Raw genomic sequence first — 23,824 nt, 5'->3', positions numbered from 1 at the left:
TAATGTTACTTAGTTAATGTGTTATTTAACCTAGCTAACTCCTATTTTAGCAAACTAGACAGTTAACCTAGGTTAGCTGCTTAGTTAACTAGTTAGTTAACCTAGCCAACCCCTATTTTAGCAAGTTAGACAGCTAACCTAGGTTAGTTAACCTTACTTAGTTAACTTGTTAGTTAACCTAGCTAACCCCTATTTTAGCAAGTTAGACAGCTAACCTAGGTTAGTTAACCTTACTTAGTTAACTTGTTAGTTAACCTAGCTAATCCCTATTTTAGCAAGTTAGACAGCTAACCTAGGTTAGTTAACGTTACTTAGTTAACTTGTTAGTTAACATAGATAACTTTTAGTTTAGCAAGCTAGACAGTTAACCTAGGTTAGTTGCTTATTTAACTAGTTAGTTAACCTAGCTAACCCCTATTTTAGCAAGTTAGACAGCTAACTTAGGTTAGTTAACGTTACTTAGTTAACGTGTTAGTTAACCTAGCTTACTCCTATTTTAGCAAACTAGATAGCTAACCTAGGTTAGTTGCTTAGTTAACTAGTTTGTTAACCTAGCTAACTCCTATTTTAGCAAGCTAGACAGTTAACCTAGGTTAGTTACTTAGTTAACTAGTTAGTTAACCTAGCTAACCCCTATTTTAGCAAGTTAGACAGCTAACTTAGGTTAGTTAACGTTACTTAGTTAACGTGTTAGTTAACCTAGCTTACTCCTATTTTAGCAAACTAGACAGCTAACCTAGGTTAGTTGCTTAGTTAACTAGTTTGTTAACCTAGCTAACTCCTATTTTAGCAAGCTAGACAGTTAACCTAGGTTAGTTACTTAGTTAACTAGTTAGTTAACCTTGATAACTCCTATTTTAGCAAGCTAGACAGTTAACCTAGGTTAGTTACTTAGTTAACTAGTTAGTTAACCTAGATAACTGCTAGTTTAGCACGTTAGACTGCTAACCTAGGTCAGTTAGTCAACTAGTTAGTTAGCAACCTAGCAGACACCAGATAATAGCTTCACTTTCTATCTAAACTACATCAAATACTATCACTTCCATGCCTACCTGGAGTGCTTGACTGTAGATGTCCTTCATATGGACGCTTCTTGGCTCGCTCGCTTTGTCCTCATGGTATTCGCTTGGACCGATTGAAATATTCATACAATTCTTAATATAGGAAACAATCGTGCTCCGTAAATGCAACCAAATTATTCAAACAACTTTTATTTTTTAAGCTTGATAAATGTAGTTTGATATTCGAAATTCAGTAGATATTCGCGTTTCAACCGTTCTCTTGCTCAAAAACAAAGTCCTAACCTCTCCCAAATTGCATTATCCACACGATGGAGGAACAGAGAACAAACTACATTAACTGTATTTTCTCAAAATTCCTGATCTTTCCGTTTCTCCGAAAACATTTGCTGAAAATAGCCGGTATTGTGTTGAGTTGTGCTACCACGTCAAACCGTGCTACCCTAGTGTATATATTTAAAATATTATAAAGATATTGTAGTAACCTAGTAATGCACTAATGGTGAATTTTAAATGTTTGCCATGGCTTGGTACATGCCAAGACATACAGAGGTTTGCTTGCTAGGCTATGGATTCAGGGTTGTAAGTTCGTTTGGAGAGCTTGTTTTTATGAGTTTAGGTTTAAAGGTGGGTAATCTAGGTTCAAAAAGTAAAAATCCATCCCAGGATTTTGCTCCCATTACCTAGCTGGCTCTGGAGCTAACTGGACCTAATCCCTGGGATGGATTTTTAATTTCTGGACCTGGATTACCCCATACATGTCAATCCCTTACATTTTAAGACAGGTTTACAAGAAATCTAAAATAACCAAATGTGAACCTTTTATAAACTACAATTAGATTATCAGAATCTGATAGGTCTATCTGTCATGTCTGGTGCTGAAAGCACGTCTGTGTCTCCCACATCCAGCTCTATCTGCGATTCTCACAGTAACAACTACAATACCCAGAACGCACCACTCCATGACACAACACACACTCCCGATCACATGACACGTCACATGACGCCACCAGGAAGTCCCGAGTACTGATTACTCTGTGTATTCAAGGACCATGCTCACACTCACACCTCGCCGAGTATCTGTTTGGTAAATCCTACAATACAAAGCGTTTCTCTTGCCCTTGCTATCTTCCGTGTATGATCTTGTTTTTGTTTTCTACCGACTTTGATTTTTGCCTGCTCCCTTGTGTTGGATTACCGTGTATGACCTGGACTGTTTATTGTACTCTGGATTTTTGCCTACCCTGTGATACTGCCTACCCGTGTATGAACTCTGGACTGTCCTCCGGTTATGGTATGGTTTCTCTACACTGTGCATTTTTGGTACTGACCCTGTTTCTGTTGACTACCCCTGTCTACTCTATAACTTTAATAAAAGTTATTTTATTGTATCTGCACCAGTCTCATTCCTGTCTGGCCCTGACAAGATACTCGGCCGTAATGACAGAGACTGCGGATACAGAGTCTATTAAGTCTGGTTTGGCTAACCAGGGTCGGCTTTTAGGTCAGCACCAGCAAACACTCGCTGGTGTGACTCAAGCTGTTGACGAGCTAGCACGCTACCAGGTTAACCAACAGCAGCAGCTAGCCGAGATTATGAGTCACCTCCGGGGTTTGTCACCCCAGAACCCTAGCCCAGTGGTTAGTCCTGTAGCCAGCCCTAACAAAACCACTATTCCCTTTTTCACTGTGTGTAAACCCGAAGTCTATGACGGTAACACTGAGAAGTGTAATGGATTTCTGCTCCAGTGCTCCGTGTTTTTCAGCAACTCACCTCCTGCTTCTGATAAAGCTAAAATCGGGTTTATAATTTCTCGGTTGTCTGGCAAGGCTTTGGACTGGGCTACAGCTATTTGGGAGAACATTTCTGAATCCAGCTACGACACTTTTTTGTCTATTTTTCGCAGCGTTTTTGATCATACACGCTATGGGCAATCTAGTGGAGAGCTTCTGATTACCTTGAAGCAAGGTAAACTATCTGTGGCAGCCTTTGCGCTGGAGTTCCGTACGTTAGCTGCTAGCAGCGGTTGGAACGACCCTGCTCTCATCTCCATGTTTCGACACGGACTTAACCCCGAGATTCAAAGAGAACTTGCATGCAAGGACGACTCACTCACCCTGGATCAGCTGATCGCTCTGTCTATCCGTTTGGATCAGCTCCTTTCCCGTAAGCCCAAAGCTGTTAGCCACACTCCTGCGGTTCGCCCTGCACTACTCCAGTCCGGGAATCCAGTTCCGGAATTTGCGCCTGCACCCATCTCTGAACCCATGGATATCACACGATCCAGACTATCCGTCGCTGAGAGGCAGCGTCGCATGCGCCTTCACCTGTGCCTCTATTGTGGTGGTTCAGGTCATCTGAGGGCTAACTGTGAACTCCGGCCCAATTCTGCTCAAGCGTCTGCTCTGGGACAGCGCGTGGAGAGTACTCCACGCGCTAACGTGGTATGTACCCCAGTTTCTGAACTTAAAGAAAAATGTTTCATGTTGCCTGTTATTATTACCACTCCAACGGATGTGTTTTGTGTCTCAGCGCTTGTAGATTCTGGGTCGGAGGGGAACTTTATCAGCCTGGACCTGGTGGAGGAGCACGCCATACCCACGAAAGTTCTCCCCAAGTCGATCTCCATCCATGCCATCGATGGAAAGACTGTACGCTCCAAACCTGTGACCCTGCAGACTCTTCCTCTCACCCTTCAAGCCAGCGCTCTACATGTGGAACAGCTCTCTCTCTATGTGCTCCCACGCACGGAACATCCACTGGTTTTGGGAGCGCCATGGCTAAAGACACACGACCCCGTCATTTCATGGAGCCTGGGAGACATCACTGCCTGGTCTCCTTTCTGTCGTGAGAACTGTTTATCTTTAAATTCACTCTCTTTGCAATCTACCTCTGTTGAAAGCCCTAATTCTGTAGATACCCCTGCTATTCCCTCCGAGTACTATGATTTTTCTGATGTGTTTAGTAAAGCTAAAGCTACCGAGTTACCTCCGCATCGCCCCTATGATTGCTCTATTGATTTAATAGAGGGTTCTGTACTGCCCAAGGCTCGTGTGTACCCATTGTCTCGTGATGAGGAGAAGGCTATGGAAGAGTATGTTAGTGAAGCTCTTGCGCAGGGTTTCATTCGCCCATCCAAATCCCCTGTTGGTTCCGGTTTCTTCTTCGTGAAGAAGAAGGATGGGGGTTTGAGACCCTGCATAGATTACAGAGGCTTAAACGACATTACCAAAAAGTTCGCTTACCCGCTCCCGTTAATCCCAGCAGCTCTAGAACAGTTACGTAATGCCGTGTACTTCACCAAACTCGATCTCCGTAGTGCTTATAACCTCATTCGCATCAGGGAAGGTGATGAATGGAAAACAGCGTTTTCCACCACCAACGGCCATTATGAATACCTGGTCATGAGTTACGGTCTCGCTAACGCCCCAGCCATCTTCCAGTCGTTTATGAATGACATATTCCGCGATTTAATTAATCACTCCGTTGTCCTTTTTATAGACGACATCCTTATCTACTCCCCAGATCTTCACACACACATCCAGCATGTCCGCCAAGTTCTCCAGCGCTTGAGAGAACATAGCCTGTTTGCCAAAGCCGAGAAATGTGAGTTCCACACTCAAAGGGTCACATTTCTCGGCTATGTTATCAGTTCCTCCGGTGTCCTTATGGACGATGAGAAAGTAACTGCCGTTACTAATTGGCCTGTGCCCCAGACCATTAAAGAACTCCAGCGATTCCTTGGCTTCGCTAATTTTTATAGGCGGTTCATCTGTAACTTTAGCTCCATTGCTGCGCCCCTTACTGCTCTCACTAAGGGGGCTGCTAAAATCCTGAAGTGGTCAACCGAAGCGGATCGCGCTTTCAGTGAGCTGAAAGCTGCGTTCACTTCAGCCCCTGTACTTAGGCACCCTAATCCCGAGTTTCCCTTCGTAGTGGAAGTGGACGCTTCCGAATCGGGTGTTGGCGCGGTTCTCTCTCAGCGTAGTGGGTCGCCACCCAAATTGTTTCCTGTAGCCTTCTTCTCACGCAAGCTTTCCCCTGCGGAGCGTAACTATGGGATAGGGGATAGGGAACTTCTTGCTGTGAAATTAGCTCTAGAAGAATGGCGTCACTGGCTGGAGGGGTCCGTTCATCCGTTTACTGTGTATACTGATCACAAGAATTTGGAATACCTCCGCATGGCTAAACGACTTAATCCGAGACAAGCACGTTGGTCTCTTTTTTTCTCTCGATTTAACTTCTCGATCTCGTTCCGTCCTGGAAACCGTAATACTAAAGCTGATGCGCTGTCCAGGGTTTACAGCACTGTGGACAGCGCATCCCAGCCCCAGGAGGCTGAACGCATTCTTCCTCCCTCTGTTCAGATAGCAGCCATTCAATGGGAGTTAGACGATCAGATTCGCCAAAGTAACGCTAATCAGCCCAATTCTGAGGACTGTCCTCAGGGTAAAACGTTCGTACCCGTCCAGTTTCGAGACAGGCTCATCACCTGGGCTCAATCCGTTTTAACTTCTGGTCATCCTGGTGTCACACGCACGTTACAATTACTCTCTGCCCGTTACTGGTGGGATTCTATGCGTGCTGATGTTCACTCATTCGTTACCTCCTGCTCTGTCTGTGCGCAATGTAAAACGCCTAAAACCCTTCCAGCCGGTAAGCTACTACCTCTCCCTGTACCTGAGAGACCTTGGTCGCATATTGCTGTTGATTTTGTTACTGATCTGCCTGTATCTGAGGGTTATACTACAGTTCTCACTGTTGTTGATCGTTTCTCTAGAGGGGTTAAATTTATTCCATTCCCAGCTCTGCCTACTGCCTTCCAAACTGCTCAAGCTATTTATATGCATGTATTTAGACACTTTGGTATTCCCGAAGATATTTTGTCTGACCGTGGTCCTCAATTTACCTCTCGTGTGTGGAAGGCATTTTTTGAACATCTCGGTGTACATGTCAGTCTCACTTCTGGGTTCCACCCTACATGTAATGGTCAATGTGAGAGGGTTAATCAGGAACTCGGGAAATTCCTCCGCACATACTGCTTCAAACATCCCACTGATTGGTCACAATACCTCGTCTGGGCTGAAATTGCCCAAAACTCCCTAGTTAACACTACCTCTGGCCTCACCCCCTTTCAGTGTGTTCTGGGTTTTCAGCCTCCTCTAGCTCCTTGGACAGCGGTGTCCACTGATGTGCCGGCTGTGGATGAATGGATGAAGCGCAGTGAGCAGGTGTGGGAAGACACGCATCGTAAAGTCTCTGAGGTACTGCGCGTGTACAAGGAGCGTGCTGACAAGCACCGTGGTGACAGCCCAGACTACCAACCAGGAGATCGGGTGTGGCTTTCTACCCGGGACTTTAGGTTTGAGGGTAGTTGTAGAAAACTCCTGCCTAAGTTTATTGGTCCTCTTAAGATTTTGTCACGTATTAATGAAGTTACTTACAAGGTGGAGTTACCCCCTCAGTATCGTATTAATAATTCTTTTCATGTATCTCTCCTCAAGCCTATGGTCCCGGGTCCGCTCGCTGACGCTGCACCGGATGATGTTCCACCCGCGGCTGTGGAGGGGGAGGGGTCGTCCACGTATGCTGTCCGGGAGGTGCTGGATTCACGCAGACGTGGGGGTGTACTCCAATACCTTATCGATTGGGAGGGGTATGGTCCGGAGGAGCGTTGTTGGGTGGCTGCCAAAGACGTGCTGGACCCTGCCTTGCTCGTGGAGTTTCATGCTCGTTTTCCTGGTAAGCCTGCTCCTAGGCCCCGTGGACGTCCCAAGCGTCCTCCGACCTCCTCTGCTCCAACTCGTCGGGTTTCTCGCTCGGGTGAGCCCCGTCTGTCTGGCACCTCCGCTCCGACACCTGCACCTCCCGCTGGTACTCCCTGTCCGCCGGGTGGTCGTCGCCGGGGTCGGCCCCGATCTGCCTCCGCTCCGGTCCCTCAGGGGGAGGGTACTGTCATGTCTGGTGCTGAAAGCACGTCTGTGTCTCCCACATCCAGCTCTATCTGCGATTCTCACAGTAACAACTACAATACCCAGAACGCACCACTCCATGACACAACACACACTCCCGATCACATGACACGTCACATGACGCCACCAGGAAGTCCCGAGTACTGATTACTCTGTGTATTTAAGGACCATGCTCACACTCACACCTCGCCGAGTATCTGTTTGGTAAATCCTACAATACAAAGCGTTTCTCTTGCCCTTGCTATCTTCCGTGTATGATCTTGTTTTTGTTTTCTACCGACTTTGATTTTTGCCTGCTCCCTTGTGTTGGATTACCGTGTATGACCTGGACTGTTTATTGTACTCTGGATTTTTGCCTACCCTGTGATACTGCCTACCCGTGTATGAACTCTGGACTGTCCTCCGGTTATGGTATGGTTTCTCTACACTGTGCATTTTTGGTACTGACCCTGTTTCTGTTGACTACCCCTGTCTACTCTATAACTTTAATAAAAGTTATTTTATTGTATCTGCACCAGTCTCATTCCTGTCTGGCCCTGACACTATCTTTGTTGACACTGAAGTGTATATATATATATATATATATATATATATATATATATATATATATATTTTATTGCGTATATATATATATATATATATATATATATATATATATATATGTTTTTGATTAGATTTAAAATTGAAATAAAAGGGTGCACAAATTCTGAAAAATGACTGTTGATGACCTAAAAATAGTATCATGAGCTTAAATAAAAAATAGTATAATAAAATAAAAATAAAAATTTAAATAAAAATTTAATTAAAAAAAATAAATATTAAAAAATTAAAAAATAAATAAAAATAGTATCAAAAAGGACATGGACCAGATATATTCCATAAGTAAATATGAGTCCTAAGGGGCCTACACAATTAATAATTATTACAAATAATAAATTACACCACAATAGGAACACCTTTAGGAAGCATGCATCGATGGATAGCATATCTCGACGGAACACCTGCATATTTAGGCACACACAAAATACAATCAGATATGTTGTCTGATATGTTAAACTGATAGGTTAAACTGATCCTTTTCAGAGTAATGGGCAGTGTCACAAGGGGTATGGAATGGAATGAGCATGAAGCTAAAATTATTTTGATATTAATCATATTATATCTTGACCTAGACATGGAGGAGGAGCTTGAAAGTTTCCTAAGGTCCAGAGAAGTTTCTGAGGAGGACAAATTAAAATGGATAAGGTGCACTTATTTTGTTGCTATGCAGTAAAATTAAGAAATTGACAAGACCAGAAAATGTGTACAAAACTGATCAGTATTCATTGCCATAAATTCTTCTTAGCAAAAAATGTCTAAATGAGGCCAAACTGATCATGTTTTTAATTTGTATTTATAGATTGACAGGTCTGTCCTCCTCGTCATGACTGATGAAGAAATGACGAAATATATCACATCATATGGTGATCGGCTGGCTGTCATGTCATTTTGTCATCAAAAAAAGGAAGTGTTAACAGAGAATCTGCTTTACAAAATCTGAGACACAAAATTGAAACAAGAAAAACAGGAACAAAGGGAGCCCCAAAACACCTTCAGTCATGTTTGGCTGCCACACAACTAGATGCAATGGCAATAATAACTCTGCACAAAAAAACTCCAGAAGACTTGAAATTGGGTGGCTTCATTTAAAAAAAAGTGCTGCAGACTTTGAGGATGTAGATTACACAATACCAGGGCCTTCTACAAGTTCAACACCAGCTGAAGGAAGAAGTTATGCAGTCCACCACACCACCCAGGGCTTTCAAGATGCTGATGCAATGCACATTTCATCCCATGCCAAAGAATTTCTGAATGTAATTGGTGTGATGCAGTCCTCAAGTGAGCTCCAGGACACAGCTACAGGCTATGAAATACATGGGTTCTCCATTCAGGCACAAGAAAAGTCACATGAAATTATTGTAATACAGGAAGACTTTCCTATTTCCTATTTAACATAGGAAAACATCATTCCGATAGTGCTGATCTTGATTCGACAATTGAATGGAATTTGGAGTATAATGACGTTGATCTTACACAGGTAATAATTATGAAAAACAATGACCTAACTGTTGGTTTAGTTTGTCCAGTTATTTTGTAAAACAGATTTACTTGTTTATTTTATTTGACCTTACATGATGCAGAGCCAAATGACGTTTCTGATGTGGCAACAGCTGCTGGACATGACCTTCTGTTTCATTGGCTGTAAGCCATAATCATCAACAATAAAAGAAATAAACGCTTAAAATAGATCACTCTGTGTGTAATACATCTATATAATATATGAGTTTCACATTTTGAACTGAATTACTGAAATAAAGTAACTTTTCAATGATATTCTAATTTTTTGAGAAGGCCCTGTATTTGTCCTTTTTTGTAACTTAGCCGTTTTCTGACCCCACACTTTGGGCCACAGCTCTAATAATAATGCAAATAAATTTTATGCAAAATTAATCTATCACACATGACTGAGATGACATAGCATATTAGGAATTCACGCTTAATTTCTTCAGGGACTGTAATGTCCAATCTTGATTCAATCCCCATTCATTTATCCTCATCTTTTATACTAAATATGTGCAATATATTGCAGAATATTTAGCAGCCTACAAGTGATTTAAACCTATTTGTCCTAGCAGTGACCGTGGTTTTAGCAGTAATACAGTTTAAATGCTTACATATGTGAATACGGTAAAAGGCAACAGATATCTTTTCAGTGAACTTTTTGCTTGTTGAATGCAATTAGAAGATATGGGGTGTATTTCCCAGTACTTTGTAACCTAATATATAAGAATATTCTTTAAATTTTAACCGTTCCACAAAACCTTTTATAACGTACTAACTTCGTAATAGTACTTCCACTTTATTGTAACTTAGCAGTTTCTGACCCGTTCATAACTCACTAAGTAGTTTGTATTATAAGTATGCATTCAGATTCTACTGGTTGGTCGCTCTAGGTGGCCAAATATATAGGTTGTTTAGCAACAAAAAGAACAAGAATAATGAAGAAGCATTAGACATTACATGTTCTGTTTCTTTATTCTGTTGCGGTGTATCCATTTTTAATATGACAAATATATGCACCAGTTGATTGGATTGATTTGTTGGTTTAGTTTGTCCAGTAATTTTGTAGAATAGATTTACTTGTTTCATTTATTTGACCTTACAGGATGCAGAGCCAAATTAAGTTTCTAATGTAGCAACAGCTGCTGGACATGACCATCTGCAACCATCATCAATACACCCAGTAAATGCTGAGAACTTCCAACATGTTCTGGTGAATCAGATTGTTACGAAAGTGAGGGGATGGACGTAAGTGCAGAATAATTACTTTATTAATTAAACAAACTAAAACAAACTAACAAACAAACAAAATAAACCAAAGTTTCACTGAATATAAACAGAAAATAAACACGGGTAAACGCAAGACAAAAACACAAGACTGAAATAACTAAAATAACAAAGATGAGATTAAAGTATAATCAAGACTAAGAAACCAGTAACTCTAGAAACAAAAACCAACCTGACAGACACGCAGCAAGGTATCACACAAAAGACTAGACAAAGAAGGCTTGAAACAAAGGGGCTTATATACATGAGGAGGGAACAGGAAACTGGAAACACCTGAGGATCAATCAAGAGGGGGTGAGGTTACAAATCACTGATGACAGGGTGGGGCTAGGGCGGAGACAGGACCAAAACACAACAGTAGCACATGGCTGGGAAACATGACAGGTAAACAGAGGGGCAGGAGCACAAGAGACCAAATGAGGGAGAAACACAAGGCAGACATGGGCTAAGGTGTTACACAGATAACACGTGTGGGTTTTTTTTAGGCTAATCTTAATTTGACATTTCAAGTTAACATGATTGATAATAATAATACTTTATTTTTATATAGCGCTTTTCTATTGAGATCTGTGTTTCTTTATGCTGATATTATATGGAGCCAATTCAGGCCGAAAAGTTTTGTTAATTAAAAAAAAAGTATGGAAAATAAAGTTTAAGTATTAAGCTTGAACTTTGAAAAAAAAAAAAAAAAAAGTATGCAAATAAATGGAGCCGATCTAAAAGTGGAAAAAATATAAATTGAAACTGTGGAAAAAAACATGTAAAAAAAAAACTACACCTGTAGTATATAAGATCTCAAATATCAAAATACACAAAATGACAATAATAAAAAAAAAAATTAAACTAATTTTTATTTTGAATATATTTTTGTATTTTCCAAAGTTCAAGCTTAATACTTTTTCATACTTTTTTCAAATTTACGAAACAGTTTGAGTGCAGTACCAGACCTTAATCCCAGATCTTGTGAAACAACATACTGAAACATGCCTTCAGTTCATGTAAGAGAGGCTTGAAAGAAAAAGATCTCAAGAGATATAATGCTTACCTGACTGGACTGATGCTGTTTTTAAGACAATGGAACACATATTTTGAAATCATGCAGAACACATTACAGTACTTAGTTTTGGAATAATTGTCTTTGAATTATGGGCTTCATTGAAAGGTCTCTTTTTTGTGTTTCATTCAGCACAATTTAGAAGTGGCTGACCGACAAGATGAGTTTCATTTACCCCCACCACTAGAAGAATCACCCAGTCCAAGACAAAAACAGTATGCACAAATACGGAGGGTTAAAGTAGTGGATGACCTTTTAGCCATATTTATGGACAGCAATTGATTCAAAGATTGAGACCTGATTTCTTTGAAGCACAGTGGCAAGCAGTTGGAAGAATCTGGGCAAAAGGATACATTGATCATGGTATAATTCCAGTGAGACTTTCCAAAGCTTTCATTTTAGCCTGCGTACTCGGTATTGATGCAGTGGATGAAGAAGTCCTGATGTCCTCTTTTTTTAACAATCTGTCTGCTGGCGAGCGGTCGTCTGTTGAAAAGGCACTTTAAGGCACAATGGATGATGAAGACAAGGAGGACTTGCTTGATAAGGATGGGGTCACACAACCTGCCTTGCCAAGGAAACACACAGGTTGCCCTTGAGACAATGGCACATAAAGCCATTCTTCAAGAGCCTAAATATGTAATTGACTGTTTCTCTCACCGTCTTAGCAAATTACAGTTGAATCTCTCAGACAAAGGGAGTGTGCTGTCTTTGTATGAATCCAAAAGGCCAACAAACAAAAGAGTGGTTGAAATGCTACAAACATCCTCTGTGATTCTCAGAATCTCAGAAGGAGCAAACAACCTTTAATCACTTGCAGCGCTACATCAGAAATGCAGAGCAGCGCAAACTAGAGATGTTCTTGCGTTTTTGCACTGGTTCATCTGCAGTCTGCACAGAAAAAATTGAAGTAAGTTTCAATGCTGTAACTGGCTTGAGCAGAAGGCCTGTTGCTTATACTTGCGGAGCTGTCCTTGAAATTCCATACACATATAGCTCTTATCCAGAATTTCGCACAGTTCGATAATGTCCTATCTGGTGACTTCTTTTCCATGGACATACTCTAATTGTTGATTCAGTTTAATAACCTAACAGGCTTCAGTCAAGTTACTGTTTTTGTGCAAGCACACAAATGTTAGACTTACAGTACTACAGAGATGATACAGTGTATGTACACTAGAGATCAAAATTAGAGAACAACATATAATTTCCTAAATATTAAACTCACTGCATAGCCCTATTTAAAATGTTCCAAAGAGGAGTAAAATAGTAATATTTTAAACATATTTCACAAGTTATGTATATTATCAAGCACAATATAAATATAAAAAATAGATATTTAAAAAAGAACACTGATCAAAATTAGAGAACACTTTCAGATACCTCCCAGTTCCTGGTGTCAATCTGGCACCTGGTGCTAATTTCCATAATTATCTGACAAACCCTATTTAACTCCAGTTTTCACAGACTTTGCAAGATGGCCAGCCGTTCTAAAGTAACTGAAACCCTCCGGCAGCAGGTTGTCCAGATGAAGGCCAAAGGAATGACCATATCTGCCATAGCAAGAGAAGTGGGTCGTTCCAAATTTGTGATTTCTAGAATGTTGCATCTTTACAACACTACAAACTCATTCAAGTCCCACAAGAAGGCTGGTCGCCCACGAAAGACAAATGCAAGAGAGGACAGGATAGTACGGAGAATCTCAATGAGCAATCGATTCAACACAGCAACTGGAATTGCTCGCCAGTTCAGCATTGAACAGGGCAAGGATCTGTCTCGACATACAGTGTCTCGATGTTGAAGAGCAGTTGGACTGAAAGCCCACTCTGTAGTGACCAAACCCCTCATTAGCAGAAAGAATCAAAGACCTGGCCTTTGCTGAAGAACATGTTGTGTGGACAGAGGAGAAGTGGTCCAAAGTTCACTTTAGTGATGAAAGTAAGTTTAATTTATTTGGGTCTGATGGGAAACATTATGTTCGTCGTCAGACTGGGGAAAGACTGAACCCAAAGTGTGTAAAGAAGTCAGTGAAAGGTGGAGGAGGAAGTGTCATGGTTTGGGGAATGTTTTCAGCAACAGGAGTTGGGCCACTTATACAGCTACATGGCAGAGTGAATGCAAATGTTTATCAGAACCTTTTTCGACATGCAGTTCCTTCCCATCAGCCAGCAGTTTTGCCACACAGCAAAACGGGTAAAGCAGTACCTTTAAACTGAAAATATTGAAATAGTGAAATGGCCAGCCCAGATTCCTGATCTAAACCCAATAGAAAACCTTTGGAAAATCCTTGGTGACAAAGTTATGGCCAAGAAACCCACTACTGTCACCAAACTGTGGAAGAGACTGAAAGAAGAGTGGACCAGAATCACACCAGAGCAGTGTGAGAGACTAGTAATGTCCTGTGGCCACAGATGTGCTGAAGTCATTCAAAGCAACGGACTGTACACTTCCTACTAACTGTTGACTGTTGTAACCTTCAGAAAAAAATGCTGTAATCTTTCTTGTTGCTATAGGCATTGTTCAAATCAAATCAAATGTATTTGTATAGCGCTTTTTACAACTGGTGTTGGCACAAAGCAGCTTTACAGAAACATGATTACAGGACAAAGAATCAGGTAAAACATTAAACATAGAATATACATAATACAGAACCAGATTGTTGTTCTCTAATTTTGATCATTGTGCTTTCTGCAAAATAAAGGTTTTTTTTGTTAAAGTGCCTTGGTTATTTTACAAAATACTATTCTCGTTGCATGGTAAAGCCACAACAAAACATCCTTCAAATGTTGAGCAATGAAGACTACACTATTTGTGAAAAAATCAAGTGTTCATAAATTGTTCTCTAATTTTGATCTCTAGTGAATGTTGCAGCATGACTCACTTAAAATGAGTGTCCATAAAATGTCTGTAAGACATTAAATCAATTCCATTTTATAACTTGAAGAAAAATGTATGAATTGAAAAAGAAGCTACTGGTACTGGGTTTTATTTTTTTTCAGCCTATGATTTGTATGTTGCCTGCCACCTTGTGGACATTTGGTATACAGTTGTTTTAAATATTCAAATTTGTTAGTATCTTAATGCACTTCAAAACATTGTTCTTGCAGTCTTACATTTCACTGTTCTGTTTTAAAATGTGAATATTCAGGTCTTCTAGGTACTATGCAGTTTGTACAGTCAGTTCATGTACCTTAAATTAAATGGTGTTAATTTAGAATCTTTAATTAAATTTGTGTTATATATAGTTTCCCTTTTCATGTACTGGTTTGCTGTTGTTTTAAACTAGCATTTTGTTCAGAAAAAATGTTTAACAGAAATTAGCTTTTATTTAATGCAGGAATGCTGCTTTAAAACATTTTGTCTGACAACAAAATGCAGCCAATTTTTTTATGTGGCTTTACTATGTACATGTTGTGAAAATATTTTTGATTATTTTTATTGATTTTCTTAAATTAATCTTCAATACCAATTTAATATTCAATGTAAAATGGTAATGTAAACACACACCCACAGGGAAAGAACATCTCATTTATTGGCCTAAAAGTATATTACACAAAAGCAAACTAAAGAGACACACAAACAGTTAGTTTACAGCTCAGCCATTACCATTAATATCCAGTCTGTTGTGCCCTCCTTCAGCATTACACATGCATACAGTTGTATTAAAAAGTCTGGGTGCCCCTAGTCAAATTCCATGTTGTTAATGTTCTAATGAGGTTAACTCATCTCATACACACACAATTCTGCACATTCTAGTACACAATAACTGACAATTTTCTGAATGTTTCATTCTTGGTTGAAAAAAATATATATTTTCTTACATGTAAAATTATGTTTGTTCTTTATGTTGAATTAAGAATTTAAAATAGTCTTCACTCTAGGCAAATGGTTACAAATGTATAGGACTAAAAAAAATTAATACACTACAGTTTTATAGGTAGTCTATCTTACATGATTTACACAGCATTAGAATATTGCAATATGCTGTAAATATGCTAAAGTGCTGTACACTTTAGATTCAGGTTAGACTATGTGAGGACATCTTGTTTATCTTCTGGAACTCAGGAACAGGTAATAAATGTTCTTAAGGGACTCCTCTGACATTTGTGCCTCTTTGTGCATAGTCCCAGCAGACCCATTAATTGGTCCATTATTATTTTTAATTCTGGTAAGTATCAGTAAAATGTGCATATTATGCCCACAAATGTACAGTGTCCAATATTTTGTACAAACATTTTCATACCTTTTTTCACATTCTGTGCTTAATTCTTCAAACAGTGTGGCTTCAGCGCACCTTGCATGACAGTTAATACAGTAACCATGTCAATGATGCAGATTACAGAGTTGCTTTTATGTAATTCCTTAAAAATATGTACAAATCAATAGCTTTATAAGCATCTCTTGGAAGGGTCAGCTGGGATTCAGCCATAATAATGTTGCACAGGTCATACACATCCGGGTCACATGGGACTGACTGACGAAAGGTGCATTCTGTTTTGCATGTTTGAATGTCATCATCTTCAATTGGGGTAAGGAAGTCTGTTGTTCTACAGAGCCCTGGCAAGGCATACATTGCATTTGGCCGGCCACTGGGAACATTGTCATTCTTTGATGGCCGAATGATGTGTGAATCCCACACTTCTGCAGTGTCATCCAACTCATCCTAGAAAAGTTTTAGAAATGAAAGAAAATGTCAAATAATTACATTTAGGTTTCATGATGCAGCAATAATAATAATAATATAACATACAACAATACCCTGTTAAAAATCCAACTCAAGCCCAGCTTTGGACAATCTTATGCCTGGCTCACACTACAAGATAATCGTTTTCAACACTGATTGCGTTTTAAAAAATCATGTAGTGTGGGTGGGCCGAGTCTAAACCACCTTAACTATCAATGACTGGTCCTTGAGGGCCACTGTGATTGAAACACTGGTTATCCAGGTTGGTCTTGAGGATCTTTCTGGTCGACCAACTTGGTCATGCTGGTCAAGATGATAACGCTTGTAGACCAGCTTAAACCATCAATTATCAACTTAATCAGATTGAGCAGGCCCATGCTGTTTTTGAATGATATCCACATCAAATACAAATACATACATCAAATTCATATAGTTTATCACATAAACTTAACATCTGAAAAATGAAGTATTAATTCTTAATAAACAATTTAATCACATAACATTGATACATTACTGTTATTTGCATCTTGATTGTTTATAAACAAATGTATTATCTTTCTCTTTGACACTCACACATACACAGCAAATGTTCTTTCCACTCAGCTTACCTGAATGAGTCCCATGCAGCAAAACTGAATCAGGCTTTTTTCCAAAAATCCTCCATCGAAGATACCCCTGTCCTTGAGGTTTACAAATAGAGCTATCCAAAACTCCAGGCATTCTTTTCGCAAGAATCTCAACCAACTTTCTATTCTCTGGTTAGCTGTGCTTGCCCTATCCAGGTAACTCTCGGTGCTTTCATGGTGATTCCTCCTGAAGAAACGTTGAAAATCACACACATGTCCATTTTCTGTTCCAAAGTCCCCCCTCACAATAGCTGGGCCGCCCCCCAAACGCTGGACAGCTTCAATGTAATATCCTCCCACCAGCCTAGGGTCGCTACTTGTTGTATAAGCATTAAGCCACACGAGTTTCCTGGAAAACCCATCTATACAGCCATTAATACAAATACGTGACTCCTGTGGGATCCAGCTCTTTTAGAATCAATCGGACATCTTCTTTTCTCACTCGATATCCATTTAGTCTGCATTTAGCATACATCCATCTGTATCCATGAAGTTGTCCGGAGCTCTGAAGTTGGGCTCGTATAAAGCCAAGTACACTGTTCAGGCTGGAGTAATCCTTTCTTCTAGAAAGTCTTGCTGATCTCAGTAAACATTTCAGTTTACGCTCAATTATGCCATTATCATGTTTGATTTTGAGAATTTATAATATATCTCTATATTTCAGTCCAAGATCAAAGTAAAATGCAATTAGTTGGTCCATACTCTGTAGTTGATGCAAGAGGCAACGCAGTTTGCGAGGGAACGCAAAACTTTTGCGATTGAACGAATTTTTTTTGCGAGGGAATGCAGTGTAATGTATTAAAATGTATTTGTTTTTAGCTAAAATGTAGCTTGTTCTATTTAAATTAAGTATAAAAAAGCACATAATAAATGCATGCGTTTAGTTGTCAAGTTCTCTTACCATGCATAGTGGTCAATGCATGTCTTGCTTTTTAATTCAAGATTTAAGATTCAAAGAGTTTATTGTCATGTGCACAGTAAGAAACAAGTTTCCTCATACAATGAAATTCTTTCTTTGCTCCTCGCCAAGTATGCCGCATAAAGATAAAAAATTTTATTTCATTTTGTGGCTGCAAAGGTTGCACAAATTTTCTAAACTTGTACAACAAACCTGCCATAATCGCTGAGGCTGTCTTGTACGGAGCCCCTAAAGGGCCATTGATAGAAAAAAATAAGAACATGTCATTGCGTTCCCTCGCAAATAAAAATGATTGTAAACACTAATGCTAACAATGAAAACATGAACTTTAGTGGTATAACTTTACTAGATTTCAAATTCTCATTAACTAGTAATTTATTATTGTTTATATACTGATGAACAAGTTATTTGTAAACATTTCTTGTAAACGTCTACTAGTTATTACTATTAATGCCTACACTAGTTACTACTTGAATATGTGTAAACATTTGTTAGTGTTCAAATACCAGTACAGTAATGATTTGTTCACATCTGTTAATCATTAGTTAACAGTATATTAATGATTTGTTCATAAGCTGTTAATCATTAGTTGATGCTATATTACTATTATTAAAATTGTTACCGAAAGCCATTATCTAATGTCACCAGGAATCAAACCCAAGCCATCTTTTTTAGAGGCATCAACCTAACCACTATACCACTAGGTCACACTCCTCCAACTATTCACCAATGTAAAAACTCTGTCCTGTAGTGTGTACTGCAGCTAAAATCCATGTTTTGTAAAAATGTGTACTGTAGTGTCTTCCAAATCCTACAAAGAAACTTAGTATTTCACCAAAGCAGGAATCAAACCCTTACCATCTTGTTTAGAAGCAACAACCCAACCAATATACCAGAAGGTCATAGTGCACCAGTCATTTACAAGTGTATAAAACGCTGTCATGAAGTGTGTACTGCAGGTAAAATCCCTGTTCTGTTATGTACGGGTGTTTAAAAACTGACTTGTAGTGTCTTCCAAATTCCGCACAAAAGGCAGTTTCTCACCCCATCAGGTATCAAACCCTAGCCATCTTATTCATAGGACCAACCTAACAACAACACCACTAGGTCACACTACTCCAGCTACTCACCAGTGTATAAAACTCTGACCTGTATTGAACCCAGGCCACTTTGTTCATAGGCAACATCCCCACTTCACCACAAGGTCTCCCAGTATCAGTTATTCAACAGTGTATAAAACTGTGTCCTTGTATTGTGTACTGCAATTAAAATTCTTTTCCTACAGTGTCTTCCAAATCCCATAAAGCAACTTAATATCTGACCCCATCAATCAAACCCAAGCCATTTTGTTCAGAAACAACAAGTCAAACACTACACCACAAGATCACACTCTACTAGTTATTTACCAGTGTATAAAACTCTTTCTTCTTTACGTACCAGTGTGTAAAACACTGCCCTATCTTTCCCCACCAGGAATCAAACCAAAACCATCATACACAGTCAACAACCCGACCACTACACAGCAAGGTCACACGCATCCAGTTATTCACCAGTGTATAAAGATCTGTCCTGTAGTGTGTGTACTGCATCTAAAATCCATGCTCTGTTGTGTATGTGTGTTTGAAACACTGACTTGTTGTGTCTTTGGAATCCCACAAAGAAACTCTGTATCTGACCCCACTAGAAGTTCAAGCCAAGACATCTTGTTCAGAGACATCAAACCAACCACTACACCACTAGGTCACAGCACTCTAACTATTCACCAGTGTGTAAAACTCTGTCCTGTAGTGTGTGTTGCAAATAAAATCCCTGTTCTGTAAAATACAGTCCTGTATTGTCTTCTAAATACCAAAAAGAAACTCAGTATCAGACCCCACCAGGAATCGAACCCAGAATACGTTGCTCATAGGCAACAGCTCAGCTGAGCTGGAGTGTGAAGCGAAATTTCAGGAAAGTGAATTGTATAACAACTCATTTCTGATCGAAAAAGAAGTTTTCAGTTCAAAACAACACTTGCAGTAGTTTGTCTCTCTAAGGAGTGCGAGAGGAGCTCGCACTCCTCTCGCCACTCTACCACATTCTACCACATTCTCTCGACACTCTACCACATCTCTACCACATTCAACGAACAAATGAACCCCAACACTTAAGAATGGTTAAAAACAAGATATTAGTGAGTTTTAAACAGAAATATCATGAGCTAGGTCCTAAAAGCTCATTTCTGGCAGAAAGAGTAGTTTTCAGTTTAATACAGAGCTTAAAGCAAATTATCTGTCTAACGAGTTCGAGTGGAGCTCAAAACTATGTGCAAAACGCCTTTCTCATCCTAAAGCGTCCAAAAGCAGCATTTACCACATTCAACGAACAAATGAACCCCAACACTTAAGAATTGATAAAAACAAGATATTAGTGCGATTTACACAGAAATATCATGTGTTAGGTCTTCACAACTCATTTCTGATCGAAAGAGAAGTTTTCATTTCTAAACAACACTTGCAGTAGTTTATCTCTCTAAGGAGTGCGAGAGGAGCACAAAACTATGCGGAAAACGCTTTTCTCATCTTAAAACGTCAAAAAGCAGACTTTACCACATTCAACGAACAAATGAACCCCAACATGTAAGAACTGTTAAAAACAAGATGTTAGAGCGATTTACACAGAAATATCATGAGCTAGGTCCTAATTTCTTACAGAAAGAGTAATTTTCCGTTTATAACAGCAGATAATGTCTCTAAGGAGCTCGAGAGGAGCTCAAAACTATGCGGAAAATGCTTTTCTCATCATAAAAAGTGAAAAAGTAGCATATGCTACATTCAACAAACAAAAGAACATAAACACTTAAGAAATGTTGAATACAAGATGGTAGTGAATTGTACAGAGAAAAATCATGTGGTAGGTCTTAAAAACTCATTTCTGATCAGAAGAGATGTATTATTTTTTAAAATAAGACTTGCAGTAGTTTATCTCTCATAGCAGTGCGAGAAGAGCTCAAAACTGAGCGGAAAACGCTTATCTCATCCTAAAACGTCAAACAGCAGCATTTACCACATTCGACAAACGAATGAACATAAACACTTAAGACCTGTTAAAAACAAGATGTTAGTGCGATTTACACAGAAATATCATGTGATAGGTCTTGACAACTCATTTCTGATCGAAAGAGAAGTTTTCAGTTCAAAACAACACTTGCAGCAGTTTAGCTATCGAAGGAGTGCGAGAGGAGCTCAAAACTATGCGGAAAACGCTTTTCTCATCTTAAAACGTCAAAAAGCAGACTTTACCACATTCAACGAACAAATGAACCCCAACACTTAAGAATGGTTAAAAACAAGATGTTAGTGCGTTTTACACAGAAATATCATGTGTTAGGTCTTAACAACTCATTTCTGATCGAAAGAGAAATTTTCCGTTTCTAACAGCAGCATTTACCACATTCGACAAACGAATGAACATAAACACTTAAGAACTGTCAAAAATAAGATGCTAGTGCGATTTACACAGAAATATCACGTGTTAGGTCTTAACAACTCATTTCTGATCGAAAAAGAAGTTTTCAGTTCAAAACAACACTTGCAGTAGTTTATCTCTCTAAGGAGTGCGAGAGGAGCTCAAAACTATGCGGAAAACGCTTTTCTCATCCTAAAACGTCAAAAAGCAGACTTTACCTCATTCAACGAACAAATGAACCCCAACATGTAAGAACCTTTAAAAACAAGATGTTAGAGCGATTTACACAGAAATATCATGAGTTACATCCTAAAAACTAATTTCTTACGGAAAGAGTAGTTTTCCGTTTATAACAGAGCTTAAAGCAGATAATGTCTCTAAGGAGCTCGAGAGGAGCTCAAAACTATGCGGAAAACGCTTTTCTCATCCTAAAACGTTAAAAAGCAGCATTTACTACATTCAACGAACAAATGAACATAAACACTAATGAACTGTTAAAAACAAGATGGTAGTGCATAGTACACAGAAAAATCATGTGTTAGGTCCTAAAAACTCATTTCTGATCGAAAGAGAAGTTTTCAGTTCAAAACAACACTTGCAGTAGTTCATCTCTCAAAGGAGTGCGAGAGGAGCTCAAAACTATGCAGAAAACGCTTTTCTCATCCTAAAACGTCAAAAAGCACCCTGCTACCACATTCAACGAACAAATGAACCCCAACAGAATTGTTGAAAACAAGATGTTAGTGCGATTTACACAGAAATATCATGTGTTAGGTCTTAACAACTCATTTCTGATCAAAAGAAAAGTTTTCAGTTCAAAACAACACTTGCAGTAGTTTATCTCTCTAAGGAGTGCGAGAGGAGCTCAAAACTATGCGGAAAACGCTTTTCTCTTCCTAAAACATCAAAACGCCTTTACCACATTCAACGAACAAATGAACTCCAACATGTAAGAACTGTTAAAAACAAGAAGTTAGTGCGATTTACACAGAAATATCATGAGTTACATCCTAAAAACAAATTTCTGACGGAAAGAGTATTTTTCCGTTTAAAACAGAGCTTGAAGCAGATTATCTGTCTAAGGAATGCGAGTGGAGGTCAAAACTAGGTGCAAAACGCTTTTCTCATCCTAAAACGTCCAAAAGCAGCATACACAACACTTAAGAAATGTTGAAAATAAGACGTTAGTGCAACTTACACAGAAATAATGTGGAAATAATGATCTTAAAAACTAATTTCTTTAAAGTTTTCAGTTCAAAACAACAGAAGTTTATTTCTTTATGGAGTGCGAGAGGTGCTCAAAAGTATGCACAACACGCTTTTCTCGTCCTAAAATGTCTGAAAATGTCTTTACCTAATTCAAAACACAAATGAACCCAAACGCCTCAGAAATATCACAAAGGAAATGTATTAGTGCATTTTACACATATATCTTAAGTTAGAGAGTTCAATCCCGGCAGTGTGAAAAAAATGCCTGGATAATCCATTCTTTAAATCCATAAACAAAATAATGAGTTCCTTTATTTTGAGGAACTCCACACCCCGAAATAGCTCTAAAAATAAAGGAGAAGAGTGGTCTGGCACTCCCAGATTTTCAGCTATATTACTGGGTCGCTCAGGCAAAGGGAACGATTACAAGCTGAATACAAAATCGCATATCTGTTTACTGGACAAGAATTTATCAATAATATAAATAACTTCGTGACGTGATATAAAGAAGTTCATTGGCCTGTCTGTCAAAATGTCTATTTTAGCACCCTTGTCTGCCAATCCAGATCTTCCAACCTTAATTGGAAAGTCCCTAATCTCAAAGTAGAACCTGCTTTGTAAAGACTCCCTTAAATCCTTTACAGAACTGAGAACAGAGTTTGATATTCCTTGGTCAACTATGTAGGGAGCTGTCAAATATAGAAGTAATTTTAGAAATTTCTACACAACTGAAAGGGAAAATTTCTTTGATATATAACAACATAATGGACATTAATACTTCTTCCCTATCATGACTCAAAAATGTGTGGCAAGAAGATCTGGAGTGTGTCGAACAGTGGATATCAAAATGTTTTTATACCATTATCATAAAATAAGATAATTAAACTCCAAATTTATGTGCAGGATGTATCTTACGCCAGTCCGCTTGAGCAGGATGTACTTAAACATATCCCCCAGATGTCAGTCGTTGTAAAACTTGTACTGGATCGGTCATTCATGTTTTCTGGAACTGCCAAAGATTAAAATACTTTTGGAAAGGAGCACACAATGTAATTGTTAAGGTTTTGAACAGCCTAGAGGATGCCAAGAGTATAATATATAGCAAAGAAATGCATCCTGATGAGGAGGAACCAAGAAAGACCTTCAACAATGGACTCTGTATCTGCCTAGTGGATGCCAAGAGTATAATATATAGCAAAGAAATGTATCCTGCTGAATAGGAACCAAGAAAGATCTCCAACATTTAACTTCTTCAAAATAATTCTTGATGAATCTTTATGATTGGAAAAAACAAAAATGGATTTTTTTGGACAGCATGGGAGCCATTTACAGACCCTTTAATATGTCTTACTTGTTACCTGAAAATTTTGCTTTGACTATGTGACAGAACAGGATGAGCATTGTTTCCTCATCGGCTGCTTGACTTTCTTTCTTTCTTTCTTTCTTTCTTTCGTTTTGTTTTAGACACATTTGACATTCACAACAGAACACTGGTTGTAGCTGCAG

General features: G+C 39.0%; 1 protein-coding gene across 6 annotated transcripts in view; it reads left to right on the top strand.

Moving 5' to 3' along the window:
- The window catches only part of LOC103036134 (probable phosphatase phospho1), a 47,664-nt gene extending 30,139 nt beyond the window's left edge, over window positions 1–17,525 (top strand). For 2 of the 6 annotated variants that reach the window (XR_007424444.1, XR_007424443.1), the window contains exons 3-5: window positions 8,165–8,237; window positions 8,392–9,069; window positions 10,198–10,896. The gene's annotated coding sequence lies outside the window, so the exon portion shown is untranslated. The other 4 variants (XR_007424447.1, XR_007424446.1, XR_007424445.1 and 1 more) reach the window with 3 other exon arrangements.
- Window positions 17,526–23,824: the final 6,299 nt, after the last annotated feature.

The sequence above is a fragment of the Astyanax mexicanus genome, chromosome 15 (genome assembly GCF_023375975.1).
Source record: "Astyanax mexicanus isolate ESR-SI-001 chromosome 15, AstMex3_surface, whole genome shotgun sequence".
NCBI lineage: Eukaryota > Metazoa > Chordata > Actinopteri > Characiformes > Acestrorhamphidae > Astyanax > Astyanax mexicanus.
Note: the sequence above shows the minus strand (reverse complement) of the source record. Positions and strands in the feature narration are given on the sequence as shown.